Source organism: Acomys russatus, chromosome 7 (assembly GCF_903995435.1).
Source record: "Acomys russatus chromosome 7, mAcoRus1.1, whole genome shotgun sequence".
Lineage (NCBI taxonomy): Eukaryota > Metazoa > Chordata > Mammalia > Rodentia > Muridae > Acomys > Acomys russatus.
Genome location: NC_067143.1, coordinates 56,983,516 through 56,998,649, shown reverse-complemented (window position 1 = coordinate 56,998,649; position 15,134 = coordinate 56,983,516). Strand labels below are relative to the sequence as shown.

General features: G+C 38.6%; 1 protein-coding gene and 1 pseudogene across 1 annotated transcript in view; both read right to left on the bottom strand.

The window, feature by feature from the left end:
• Positions 1–15,134, bottom strand: part of LOC127191832 (olfactory receptor 2AG1-like) — a 61,018-nt pseudogene that overhangs the window by 40,672 nt on the left and 5,212 nt on the right.
• The window catches only part of LOC127191824 (olfactory receptor 2AG2-like), a 41,537-nt gene that overhangs the window by 21,191 nt on the left and 5,212 nt on the right, over positions 1–15,134 (bottom strand). The window lies entirely within an intron of this gene.

The window sequence follows — 15,134 nt, the reverse complement described above, 5'->3', positions numbered from 1 at the left end:
AAAAGTATCTTTGGTTCAATTAACCACTGAACCATCTCTCCAGCCCTGAGAAGGATATTTAAGAACAATGCCATTTGGCAATGAAAATAATATTGCTTCAGAATAGAGTACCTTTACAACAGCTATACTAGATTGTTTAAATGAGCTAACCAGTTTATTTGACATGTTATATTATGTTGTTTCTGTTGGCATAAAGTTCTTGTGGGCTGTGTACAGTTTACCCTGGTTCATTCAAATACTGAATTCTCTACCCCACTATCTGGATTCAATCTGGACATTGCATTGTGATGTTTATTCTAAGTATCTCCTGCCTCAAGTTTATGTAAACATGTCAACATTTGTTCTCTGTATTGCCAATAAAAGCCAACTAGCCAATGCTGAGCAATACAGGGAATAGGATTGGACATCCTGGTCCAGTGAAGGGAAAAGAAAGAGCCAAAAGAACAGGAGAGATGGAAGTGGAGAGGATTGGAAAACACCAGGAGAAATGGACCAGACCAAGAATATGAGTAAAAAGCAAGTATAATGTGGGAACTCCAAACGGGAGAAAAATATACTCAAGTAGAGTTTAGGATGGAGTAATTATTGCTCACTATTGTGCTCTAGGCTAATTAAATAGATTCTAGTCTCCCTGTGTGATTATTTGAATATATAGCTGGTTAAGGAGTAACCACTGATTTACTAAAATAATAAATCAATATTACATATTAATAATCATCCAGCATGTTTCTAAAACTTTCTGGATTAAAAAAAATGGTTTTGAAAGATGAAAAAGAGAAGAAGATAACAGTGAGAATAGCATAAGAAAGCAACTAAGAGAGCAGGGTAAACAGGAGAGTGTAATATAACACATGTGACAGGAAAACATAGAGGACCTATTTGGGGGAGAGGAAGAGGACCTACATAAGAGGTGACCCAGGAGAATAAGACAGGATGAGGAGGGGATGAATAAGAACAAAATACAATCACAGAAGCACAAAATAATAAAGTTCCTTATGCTTTATGTTCGCATAGAAAATTAATAGTAAGATATAAAATTTAGCATGGGAATTTAGAGATGTACATTACTTAAAGGCCACAGTAGGCATAACTTCAACAAGTATCTATCCAAACACTAAATGCGCTCCTGTACCTCCTGCCACACGGTCTTCAGCTTCAGCTTCACCAAGAACTACATGCTTCCTTGCTTGTGTCAAACGACAAAAACAAAGTGATTTCGCTATAGCATTTCATAGCACTAAAATAAAGTTTATGTAGGGGATCAGATTCTCTGAGGATCATATGTGTGTATTTACAAGTGAAAGGCAAATATTGTGAGCAAAATAAAGTGGCTATTAGAATGATATTGACATATATTTTAATTTTATGTTTGTGTTTATGTTTGCTTTTTAATTATTTTTTTAAGTTTGTTTACAATATATGCCAAATTTGAACTGAAAATACACACTATTTCATATTTTGCTTTTAATTAAAGATACAAAGTAAGAAATATAATTAGAAGTAATATATACATAGGTACACATTAAGTGAAGAATTCATGACCAGTAAATGAAGTTTTATGAAGTAGTGTAGCTACAGTTATACACTAAAGGATGAGCCATATGATGACACTGGTACAAAAATACAAACACGGAGAACACAGCCCAGTTCTAACAATTATTCAGTGAACTGTTGCCAATCTACTAGTCTAGTGCAAACAATTCTGAGACCAGAAAGGCCTTAGGGACAAAATCTTGAAAAGAGAAGCACCACAGTATGATGAACCCAGAGGTACTAATTTTCCACATAAGGTATTTATGGACTGTGGGCATGCAAGGAGTAAAATGTTAAGGAAGCCTTCAATGTCTTACAATAGTAGGAGGCACAAGAACTATGGTGTAAACCTAACCAAATATAAGGGACACTAATATAATATTGAAAGTCTTATTTGTGATCTCTGATGACTTTGGAGTAAGGAATAAGTTGTAAATATACTAACTGTCTGGTCAAAATCAACATGCTCTGTTTTATATAAAATAGTCTACTCTTTACTTAACCCCTCTGAAAGAATCTAAATAAATTCTTTTCCCAGGAGGGTAACATTGGGGACCCTAAGCTAGCTCTACAGTGTCCATGCACAATGCCTTGTATTCAACAAAATATAAAAGTACAAAGCATAACATACAATATGAACAGCAAGTAAAAGACAGACAGAACAAAAATAACAGGTAATTATATAAGAAACATGATATTGAAGTTATTAGGCACCATGTTTAAATATTACAAACCATATATATCCATGATATTAAGCAACAGGTAGAGCATTTAGTTAGAACACTAAAAATCTCTAAAAGAAGAAACAGTGTAGTTTTTTTTCAGATCTTAAAAACCAAATTATTAAAATGGATATAAGAGAATGTTTAAGAGTATATTAGACACAGGAAAGAGAATAATATTTAACAAGAAGATATGAAAAGAGAAAGTTGGAAAGACAAAATAAGGATATAAAGATATCAAAAATTTAATAAGTCACAGAGGGAAAGAAAAAGTAGACACAGTGAAAGCAACATTTAAATAGATAATTGTTAAGAATTTACAAACTTGATTTTAAAATATCTATTCATGTACACAAGTGTGACAATATTCAGCTAAAAGATGACTATGTAAATCTGAATCTCGTCATATTTTAACTTTTATTTATTATAATTTATTCAGATTACATCCGATTGTTATCTCTTCCCTTATATCTTCTCATTCCCTCCCTCCCTTCCTCCCTTTTTCATCCTATTTCCCTCCCCTAGACCTCTGACAGAAGAGGACCTCCTCCCCCACCATATGGCCACAGCATATCAGGTCTCATCCAGATAGCCAGCTTACCCTCCCTCTGTGTGTCACTGGGCCTTCCCACCAAGGGGAATTGATCAAATCTGGGGCATCAGAGTTCGTGTCAGAGGTAGTCCCCACTCTCCACACAAGCGTGGAGAATGAGCTGTCCATTGGCTAGATCTGAAAAGGGCATCTGGGTTTACTGCATGTATTGTCCTTTCACCATACTTCTTACTCAAAGGAAAACAATGGAAAGCCTACACCTCTTATAAATAAAATACACTTCAAATACTGTTACCTGAATTAGAGACAAACGCATTCCTGGAAACTGTTCCTTGTGTGTGTGTGTGTGTGGTACGAATCTTCTCTGTTCTATTAACCTTGGAGGGAAAAAGGGGAGAAGCTAGAATAAGGCTTCAGACCACCAGAAACAGAACCCTGCTGCATGTACATGAAACCAACAAAGGGGGCCTGTGGGGTAAGAGCTGTGTAGACAGGGAAGGAATTACGTTTATAGCTCATGGCAGAACATGACTTCTTGCACTTAGTTTGTTTTTAAAAGGCAATAGAATAAGAACCAGCATGGGTAAAGTTAGGGTCCCTGCAAGACAAAAAGGAACTAAAACTCAAAGGGTACATAGGGGTGCAAACTCACTCCTCATTAAGAAACTAAGCCACCTGCTACTTTTATTTCTTCTTCTATGCTTATCAAGTTTCCTAATAAAGAAATAACAGAAGAGATGAAAACGCAAACAAGCATTTGGCTTATCCTTCACATTAAGCTTTCTAAGGAATATGTTGTCCATGTCAACAAGCCTCAAGTGATATTTCAATGGCTGAATATGCTGCCTTTTGCATTTGTCTTTCTTGTTTTATCTCAGTCACATATAAGCTGTGGCACTGTATTCAACTTCACTTAGACATGTTTATTCCCCCCCCTCCGGATGACATTTCCTTTTCTTTAACTCCTTTTTTATCTTCCTTTTCTTTCTGCCCATTTTCCTCCTTTGGTCACTTTCTGAGCCTACACATCACTGTGTATCATCTCTTCTACCCCCTCTGACTTCAGTTGTCATTTAAGGATTGGTGATTGTTAGATCTCTATAAGCGATTTGTAAATCTCTACAAACAACTGCAACAATTTTTTTTTTTTGCCATCAGAATTCTGGTTCACAAATGAAACTTTATATTGGGCTTCATTGAAAATCAGTTTAATAAGATTGAGAATTGTCCATACCTAGTAGAAAATATATATATACCCAATAGGAAAAAAGATGATGTCAAAAATCTAAGTTCTGGAGAGATATGACTTGGTTTGATTCTGAGATATCTGAATTAATAATCCTCTTGAGTAAGATATTTTAGTCTAGTTCCAATATTAAGAAATAAAGATATCAGTATCATTTCTCCATCTGCTAAGGAAAACACATTATTTTATGTAAGCATGAAATAGAAATGTGACTCTTTATAATTTTTAGTTCTCTAGAATACTAGTAAGCAGAAATTCCTTATTATACATGAAAAATGCATTTTATATACATTTTATCAATCATCTTCAGATAAAGACAACCAAAGGGAAGCTACTGGACTCATCCTATGTGACATGTTACTTGCATTTCTCTATATATTTGTAATGTATCCTTAGCTGGGTTTCCAATGCTATAGATTCTGGTTATTTAACCTCTATAATGTTTCTACCTCCCATGTTACCCAACCCAATGCATTCACATATATTAGAACAATCTTTTAAAATCCCAATCTTATCACTTGAAATTCTCCCATTTAAACCAATTCATTAAATTATTCTTGTGGGTTTTAATCAAATACATACTTTATCCACACAGCATCTCTCACTGGCTGTGAAAGTCTATAAGTTCATTTCTCCCATCTCCTAACTCTCATCCAATATCCTTGTCAGACTCATGCATGGACCTGAGCCTTGTCCCTATTGGTTTCCCCAGCTAAAGCTCACTTCTTGCTTTATTAACTAGATAAATGCTTAGTCATCCAGCAACGCTTTTTTCTACTGAACCAACCCCAATCTTTAGCCAAGTTTTGACTAACTCCATTAAGCTGAGTTATTTTCTTTTCTATTTCTCAACACCTGGTGGTTTTATGCTAGTATTCATACATCTATATATGTTTAATTTCAAGCCACTGTTTTTCCATTTTATACTCCATTTTATATATGAATGAAGCATAAAATGCACAACACTTACTGGACAATGGAATGCACCCAAGAATGACAAGCAGGAAGAAAGGAGACATGCTTGTTACAGTATGCTCACCTATTTTAAGTGAGAAACAAAGAAGCAGCACTCTATAAGAACAGCATACAAGGTGCACATTGCAACAAAGATGGAAAAGGATAATGCTGGATCTGATAGGAACAATATCTTTCAAATGGGTATTGTCTCTGAGACTTTATGACAAGCCACTTTCTAGACAAATGAATTTTAAAACCAAAAATCCATGTTTGCCTATTGCCTCCTACATAGCAGAGATTGGAAACTACAAGACTATACTAGAAAAAGTCTGAAGAATAACAAATAGGGTACAATTGTAACATGTAAAATCAGTATGAGAGGCTATTAACCTAAAATTTACAGCAAATTTTTTGTAAGATATGGTTCCTGAAGTTACCTAGAAAATGATTTCTGTGCTGTATTGTGAAGAGAAGGAGGAGAGGGGAGGGGAGGGGAGAAAAGGAGAGGGGAGGGGAGGGGAGGAGAGAGGAGGGGAGGGGAGGAGAGGGGAGGGGAGAGAAAAATGGAAGAAAAAAGGAAACTTATGCTGGAGAGGAAAAGTTAATTCCTTGAAGACTAGCAGAATATCTTGATAAGGTGAACACACCTCAACAAAACTCTGGGCTCACCTGGTAGACTAACCGGAAGAGTGTTCAGAGTAGCTGGGTCACAGGCAAAGGAACAGTGGACTAAGTGGGTGTGAAGCCAGAATCCCTCATGGTGTTTCTCACTACATTTTTATTTCTAGGCACTTAAGATCATTTACCATCCTGAGACTTGTCCTACCACTTGTCTCAAAGACACACACCTAAATTCTCCCAGGAACTGAACAGAGGACTTTCCTAAGAGGAATTTATTTACCTTAGGGGTTGGTGTAAACAACATGTTCCCTGGAGCTCTCACCTTGTGATGCCTTTTGTATTATGCTTATAAACACATACTAAAACCCCCCACGTTTCTCCTGATTCCAAACTTACTAAAAAGATAAGTTTAAATGGATACATAGAATCTAAACAAATTATAGTTCACCATGAATATGTCAACTTGCTCTGTCAGTCACTGCCATTGTTAAATCTGATATCAAAGAAAGATAACTAATTTCTGTTCGGTAAGGAATTAGTACATTGTCTCTTTTTTAATTTTTTTATTAATTTATCCTCCCATTCTTCCCTCCTTCCCATTTTCCCCTTATTCCCCTCCCCTATGACTGTTCCTAAGGGGGATTACCTCCCCCTGTATATTCTCATAGGGTATCAAGAGTACATTGTCTCTTATGTTGACCAATATGCAACACTTGACAGAAAACAATGAAAATATTTTTATTTTTAATGTCTTAATGGAAAGAGAATTATGTCACTTCCCTCTTTCTTTCCTCCCTCCAGCCCCTCCCAGTTACCATCACCCAGACCCCTCTCATGCTACTTCATTCTTTTTTATGTTTCTTTTTTAATGTATATATTTATATTATTACACATGGATAAAATAAACCATACACAGCAGGAAGAACTATGAGACAATCAGACATTGTATAAATGTTATATTCATAATGATTTGGCTATTTGTATTTGTCAAACTTGAAGTAAACATCTTTACAGTCTTGTTGGGTCTAAATTTCTGAATGAAGACCAGTATCTATCATATCTCATATCTATTAAATTAAAACATCTGTCTTGTTCTAAAAAATGTCTTAACCCCTAACCAACTAAGATTAATTGGAAGACTAAACTATCTGGTCTTCAATCCCATCAGAGACTTGAGACGGAATGAAATTTAAATACCTGAGTGAACTGAAAGTACAGGTTAGCAGCTTCCGAAATGAAAAAAAATCACTGAGACAGTTTACTGCCTGAACAATCACACAACACTCTCTATAATGTTGGAGCATCATCTTCAGCCTTCTAGCCCAAGCATATTTGCAAGGCAGGAACTATTGAGGACTTGCTTACCCTGTCTTGGCAGAGTTCAGCCGTTGACTCTGCCTGTGTCTAAACTTGCCTGTTTTTAATCAGAATTCTGTCTGTGGCAGAAATGAAGACATTTTGCCCTATGGCTGGTTTGCTATATTTGAAACCATCTCCATAAGAAAGTTCTTTGATGCTCATCATCTTCTTTGAGGCAGTCTGGGTGTTGCCAGCAGTTAACTTGTCTTGTTGCAACAGATTCTTTAGAATAATAAAAACATCTTTAAATATCATATTCTGTAGGTCTCTGAGGCTTTTGAAGACCTTATTTAACTATTCTACCTCATATGTCTATAGAATCTTATCTATCTATTAGACCTAGAATATATATTCTTGTGATAAAATTAGACTAGTATTTGACATGACCATCAATATACAAAATTCAATACCATTGAATTAAAAATAACCTTATTTCTGAGTAACAAGGCCTTGAGGTGAGGGGTAGATTCAATAATCTACCTTTTGTTCTATCCTCCCTCTATATTTCTATATCCCCCTTTTCAGCTCCTATCTCCTTATCTAAAAAAGGATGGTAAAGGAAAAGAGAGATGTCCTTGAGTCCAACCTAGTTCCTCTTTGTATAAGACCAATAATAACTTATAACCAACTCCCAATGAAAATAAACATCTGTAGACCAAGAGAGTAAACAGAAACATACCCAACCCCTCTTAGAGGAAACTGGACATTGTTCTCTTAAGGTTTCTTCAGGCTGGTTTAGGGCAAATAATAACTTTGAAGACCCCCCCCCAAAAAAAATTGGGGAAAGTGGTTAAATAAGCAAAGCATAGCATTTGTGGTCCATTTTCCAAATATTGCAAACTTCCAGCTTAGTAGGAGTCCTGTGTGGGACAGTCTGAAATACTGAATCAAGTGAGATCAGAAGCTTTCTACAATGCTGACCTGGAAGCTGTCCTGTTTTGATGGGTAACAGCAACTGACATGCCTGGGGCTGGAACATGGAAGATGCAGGATGTTAGCATCTAGCATGCTGAGAGGAATGAATCATGTCATGCCTGATCCAGCGTCAGTGTCCAGTTCCTTTGTTCTGAAAACATAATTTCTCATAAGCATTATATAGCTCTAACATTGTGAGGTGTGCAGGATGCACAGAGCAATTAAAGTTGGTTCTCTGCTCATTGTAGGAGCAGAAGTAAAACATTTGCAAATCTTACTTCATGCCATACTAAGAATGGCCTCTAGTAATAAGTCATAGAGAATCTATAACCAACATGAAGCCTTGTCTATGCATAGACCTTTGTATCTCAGCCAGTTTCCGCGCTATTCTCATGTAGTGGGATTAGCAATATAAGCTACCTGCTTGTTCTGCAGTTTGAATTCTTTACAGCCCTATTGCAGCCTTCTCCCTCATCACCTCCAGATCCCATCCCCACCCTCATCCCCTTTCCCTCCCTCTCCTAGCACTTAGAAAGGGATAGCTCTCCTCTCCTAATGTCTGACTTCAGCTTATTCAGTGTCCTCTGTACTGCCTGTAACCTCTTCCTCTGTGGCCTGGCAAGGCCACCCTGCCATGGTGGAAGTGAAAAACATTAGGAAGCCCGAGTCCATGTCAGAAGTAGTCCCTACTCCCCATATTGCCACACCCACAAGGAGACTGTGCTGCCTATGTACTACATCTGAGCAGAAGGTGTAGGTCTACATCCCACATAGACCTTCGTTAGTACATCAGTCTCTGTGTTGTAACGTGGTTAACCTGAATTAAGTAGTCAACACCTTGTTGTTGTTGGGAGACTTTTGATGATGACTTCAATTTCCTTAGGAGATATAGAACTATTTAATTTGTTTATCTGATCTTGGTTCAATTTTGGAAGTTGTTATCTATCAAGAAAATTGTCCATTTCATTTAGGTTTTCAAATTTTGTGGCATATAGGTTTTTGAAGTACAACCTAATGATTCCTCTGATTTCTTCACTGTATTTTATTTCTCCCTTTTCATTTCTGATTTTGTTGATTTGATTACTCTCCCTTTGCCTTTTAGTTAGTTTGGCTCAAGGTTTGTCTATTGTTGATTTTCTTTGAATCATTCTCTTTGTTTCTATTTTATTGATTTCAGCCCTGAGTTTGATGATTTCTAGCCATTTCCTCTGTTTAGGTGAGTCTGCTTCTTCTTGTTCTATAGCTTTCAGGTTTGTTGTTAAGTTGGTAATATGGGAGCTCTTCAATTTCTTAATAACGGCACTTAGTGCTATGAATTTTTCTCTTAGCACTGCTTTCATTATGTCCCGTAAATGGGGGTATTTTGTACCTTTGGGTTCATTGAATTCTAGAAAGTTTTTTATTTCCTTTTTTATTTCATTACTTCCCCAAATATCATTGAGTAGGGAGTTGTTCAGTTTACATGTGTTTGTAGGCATTCTGTTGTTTCTGTTATTGAGATCCAGCTTTCAGGGGTGGTCTGATAGGAAGCAAAGACTTATTTCAATCTTTTTGTATCTGTTGAGGTTTCTTTTGATACCAGTGATATGGTCGATTTTGGAGAAGGTTCTAAGAGGTTCTGAGAAAAGGGTGAATATTTTCATATTTCAGTGAAAAGTTCTTTGTATATCAGTTAGGTCCATTTGGTTCATAACATCTATTAGTTTCATTGTTTCTCCATTTTGTTTCCGCTGCAATGATCTATCTATTGGTGAGAGTGGGGTGTTAAAGTCTCCCACTATTAAAGTTTGGGGTTCAATGTGTGATTTAAGCATTAGTGCTGTTTCCTTTATGAATGTGGGTGCTCCTGTATTTAGGGCATAGATGTTCAAAATTGAGGCCTCATCTTGGTGTATTTTCCTTTGATGAGTATGAAGTTTCCTTCCCCATCTCTTTTGATTAATTTAGATTGAAAGTCTATTTGATTAGATACTAGAATGGCTACTCCAGCCTGTTTCTTGGGTCCGTTTGCTTGGAATACCTTTTTCCAGCCCTTTACTCCAAGGTAATGTTTATCTTTAATGCTGAGGTGTGTTTCTCATATGCAGCCGATTGATGGAGCCTGTCTTCACTTTCATTCTATTGGCCTGTGTCTCTTCACTGGGGAGTTGAGGCCATTGATATTGAGTGATATTAATGACCAGTGGTTAATGGTTCCTATTATTTTGATGTTGATAGTGGTAGAGTGAGAGAAAGAGACAGAGAGAGAGAGAGAGAGAGAGAGAGAGAGAGAGAGAGAGAGAGTTTCTCCTTTCTCTTGTTTTTATGGTTGTGGTGTTATTCATTTCCTTTGTTTTCCTGAGTAAAATTGCCCTCCATGGGTTGAAATTTTCCTTCTAGTATCTTCTGTAGAGCTGTATTTGTGGTTAGGTACTGTTTGAACTTGGTTTTATCATGGAATATCTTGTTTTCTCCATCTATTTTATTTGAGAGCTTTGTTGGATATAGTATTATGGGTTGGTATCTGTGGTTCCTTAGTGTCTGCACAACTTCCATCCAGGCCCTTTTTGGCTTTCATAGTTTCTGTTGAGAAGTCAGGTGTAATTCTGATAGGTTTGCCTATATATGTGTCTTGGCCTAATTCTCTTGCAGCTTCTAATATTTTTTCTTTGTTCTGTACATTTAGTGTTTTGACTATTATGTGGGGAGGGGATTTTCTTTTCTGCTGCATTCTATTTAGAGTTCTATAGGCTTCTTGTATATTTATGGACATTTTTTTTCTTTAGGTTAGGAAAGTTTTCTTCCATGATTTTGTTGAAAATATGAATCCACACACATATGGTCACTTGATTTTTGACAAAGAAGCCAAATCCATTCAATGGAAAAAGGATAGCATCTTCAACAAATGGTGCTGGTCTAACTGGAGGTCTATGTGTAAAAAAATGAAACTGGACCCATATTTGTCACCTTGCACAAAACTCAAATCCAAGTGGATTAAAGACCTCAACATAAAACCAGAGACACTAAGCCACTTAGAAGAAAAAGTGGGAAAGAGCCTGGAACATATTGGCACAGGAGACAACTTCCTGAACAGAACACCAACGGCCCAGGCCTTAATGTCAACCATTAATAAATGGGACCTCATGAGGCTGAGAAGCTTCTGTAAGGCAGGAGACACTGTCAAGAGAACAAAGCGACAGCCTACAGACTGGGAAAAAATCTTCACCAACCCTACATCTGACAAAGGTCTAATATCCAAAATATATAAAGAACTCAAGAAATTAAACACCACCAAACCGAATAACCCAATTGAGAAATGGGGCTTGGAACTAAACAGAGAATTCTCAACAGAGGAGTATCAAATGGCTGAGAAACACTTAAAGAAATGCTCAACCTCCTTAGTCATCAGGGAAATGCAAATCAAAACAACTCTGAGATTCCATCTTACACCCATCAGAATGGCTAAGATCAAAAACTCAAGTGACACCACATGCTGGCGAGGATATGGGGAGAGAGGAACACTCCTTCATTGCTGGTGGGAATGCAAACTAGTACAGCCACTTTGGAAATCTATCTGGTGCTATCTCAGAAAAATGGGAATAGGGCTTCCTCAAGACCCAGCTATCCCACTCCTTGGAATATACCCAGAAGATGCTCCAGCACACAACAAGAAAATTTGCTCAACCATGTTCACAGCAGCCTTATTCATAATAGCCAGAACATGGAAACAGCCTAAGTGTCCCTCAGTAGAAGAGTGGATAAAGAAACTGTGGTACATATACACTATGGAATACTACTCAGCTATTAAAAACAAGGAATTCCCGAAATTTGTGGATAAATGGATTGAGCTAGAAATGATCATAATGAGTGAGTTAACCCAGAAGCAGAAAGAATCAAATGGTATATACTCACTTATATCTGCATACTAGCCCAAGGGGCATGTCTCACGAAAGCCTTCACTTACCAGGAAACTGGGACAGAGGGGAAGGCATCCTATTGGGACTCTAAATGAGAGACACATGGAGAATAGCAAAATAAAAGGATACAGATGGTCCTAGAAATCTACAAGTAGAACAATATGATAGGCAGATTTGGGCCCAGGGGTCCCGCTCAAACTAAGGCACCAGCCAAGGACAATACAGGAGGTAAACTTTAAACCCCTTCCAGATCTAGCCAACGGTCAGAATATTCTCCACAGTTGAGTGGAGAGTGTGATACGACTTTCTCACGTACTCTGGTGCCTCCACATTTGACCATGTCCCCTGGAGGGGGAGACCTGGTGGCACTCAGAGGAAGGACAGCAAGTAGCCAAGAAGAGACTTGATACCCTATGAGAATATACAGGGGGACGTAATCCCCCTCAGGAACAGTCATAGGGGAGGGGAATAATGGGAAAATGGCGGGGGGAGGAATGGGAGGGTACAAGGGATGGGATAAACATTGAGATGTAACAAGAATAAATTAATTTAAAAAAAAGAAAAAAAAATAAAAATAAAAGGCAAACACAAAAAAAAAAAAAGAAAGAAAGAAAATATTTTCTGGGCCTTGCATTTAGGAGTCTTCGTTTTCTTCTATCCCTTTAATTCTTAGGTTTGGTCTTTTCATAGTGTCCCAGATTTCTTGGATATTCTGTGTCAAGAGCTTTTTATATTTAGCATTTTCTTTGACTGCTGTATCCATTTCTTCCATCACATCTTCTATCTCTGATAGTCTTTGTTCCAACTCTTGAATTCTGTTGGTCATATTTGTGTCTGTAGATACTGTCCTTTTCTCTTGGGTTTCCACTGAATTATCTCAGATTATATTTTCTTCATAGTTTGGATCTCCTGTTTTAGGTCATAAAACTTTTTATTCATTTCTTTCTCCTGTTTTGTTGTAGTTTCTTCAAGCGAATTGTTCATTTCTTTCTTTGTGTATTCCAGTTCTAGTTTGAGCAGCTTATTTTCCTCCTTTAAGGCTTCTATCATTTTCATAACCTCAGATTTGAAATCCTTCTCTAGTGAATAAGCTGAGATAGTATCTCAGGGCTTCTTGTGGTGGTGGGACTGCTGGGTTCAGTTTATGGTGTATCAAAGGGTTCTGGGGATTGTTGCTTTGGTTCTTCGCTGACCTCTTCCCATTGTGCTGTCTCCCATTGGAGTGCACGCCCAGTGCCTGCTTGGACCTCGGAACTTTCTGTGGTTCTTCTGGTTCACCTGAGATCAGGTCTGCTCGTGATCCTGACTGTGGGGTCTGCTGGTGCTAAAACGCACCGACACTGGTGGTTTTGCAGACTGAAGCTAGTTCTGAGCACTAGGAGGTACAAGAGCAGCCCACCAAGCAGTTGTTTTGGGTCCCACAGGCGTGCAGGGGCTGTTAGGGAACCCAGGAGCTCTCTCTGTGGCTGTTCTGGGCAACCGTGGGGTCTGCTCGGTGCTAGAACCCCCCGACACTGGTGATTTTGCAGATTCAGGCTAGAACTGTTCACTAAGAGTTAAATAGCTGTCCACCATGGACGGGGCGGGATGTGTGGTGGACACTCAGGCACTGATGCTATTAGGGGACCCAGAAGCTCTCTCTGTGGCTTTTCTGGGTGACCTGAGATCAGATCCACTTCTGATCCTGACTGTGGGGTCTGCTCGGCACTAAGACCCACAGACGCTGGTGGTTTGACTGTCCCCAGCTAGTACTGTGCACTAGGGAGTGCATAGAGCTGCTTACCAGGCCAGCCTGTGGCGCTAGCCTTTAGATGATGTGCTCCCATTTCTGTGTGAACCGGGCACTTTGTGGTTTTGCCCTGTGGCCAGAGGCTAGATATAACAAGATTTGGATCCCTGTCAGACAGGAGTTTGGGTTATTGAACAGTCACTGCTATCCTGCTGATCAGACAAGGTGTGTGTTAGGTGCCGCCATCTTGAATTCTCCCCCTGCTACTTCAGTCTTAAATTGATAATCCCTTTTTCTTTTATTATATTTTTTACATGTATATGAATATCTACACTTTTTATTTTTATTTCATTTGCTCACTTTGAATCCCAATTGTAGTTCCCTCCCTCATCACCTCCCACCCCTCCCTCCCTCCTTTATCCCCCTTCCCCACCTCCCCAAGCCCTCAGAAAGAGAGATTCACTTCCCCTATCGTCTGACCTCAGCCTATCAACTCTCATCTGGACTGCATGTTTCTTCTTCCTCTGTGGCCTGGCAAGGCTGCACCATTATGAGGAGGTGTTCAACCAGTGGGCATCTGAGTCCATGTCAGAAGCCCGTACTCCCCATATTATGGAACCCACAAGTGCTGACTATCTATTATATCTAAGAAGAGAGTCTAGGTCCTCAACATGCATGGTCCTTAGTTGGTGCATCAGTTTCTGCAGCACCCCACCACTACCGTGCCCAGATTGGTTGGTTCCATTAGTCTCCTTGTGGAGCTCCTGTTCTCTGAATGTCTTCTATCCCCCAACTCTTCCACAAGACTCCCCACACCCCACCCCAAAGTTAGGCTGTGCGTCTCACCATCTACTTTGATACCCTGCTGGATAGAGTCTTTCAGAGGACCTCTATGGTAGTCTCCTGTCCTGCACCTTCTCTTCTGCATCTTTCAGTGTCTATTCTATTTGCCCTTCAAAATGAGAATTCAGCATTCTCTCTTAGGGTCTTCCTTGTTATTTAGTTTATTTATGTCTGTGTATTATAGTGTGGTTATCCACTATTATGTGGCTAATATCGACTTATAAGTGAGTATATATCATGTGTGTCTTTCTGGGTCTGTGTTACCTCACTCAGGATGATCATTTCTAGTTCCATCCATTTCCATGCAAATTTGAAAATTTCCTTGTTTTTAATAGCTGAATCGTATTCCATCCTGTAAATGTACCACACTTTCTTCATCTATTCTTCGATTGAGGGACACCTAGGTTGTTTTCAGATTCTGATTATTATGAATAAAGCTGCTATAAACATAGTTGAGCATGTGTCCTTGTTGTATGATGGAGCATATTTTGGGTATATACCCAGGAGTGGTAGAGTGGTAGAGTTATTCCCAATTTTTCTGAGAAAGTGCCAAACTGACTTCCAAAGTCATTGTGAGAGATGCATGGGAGAATAGCAAAAGAAAAGGATACAGAGGGTCCTAGAAACCTACAAGTAGAACAATATGATAGGCAGATTTGGGCCCAGGGGTCCCGCTCAAACTAAGGCACCAGCCAAGGACAATACAGGAGGTAAACTTTAAACCCCTTCCCAGATCTAGCCAATGGTCAGAATATTCTCC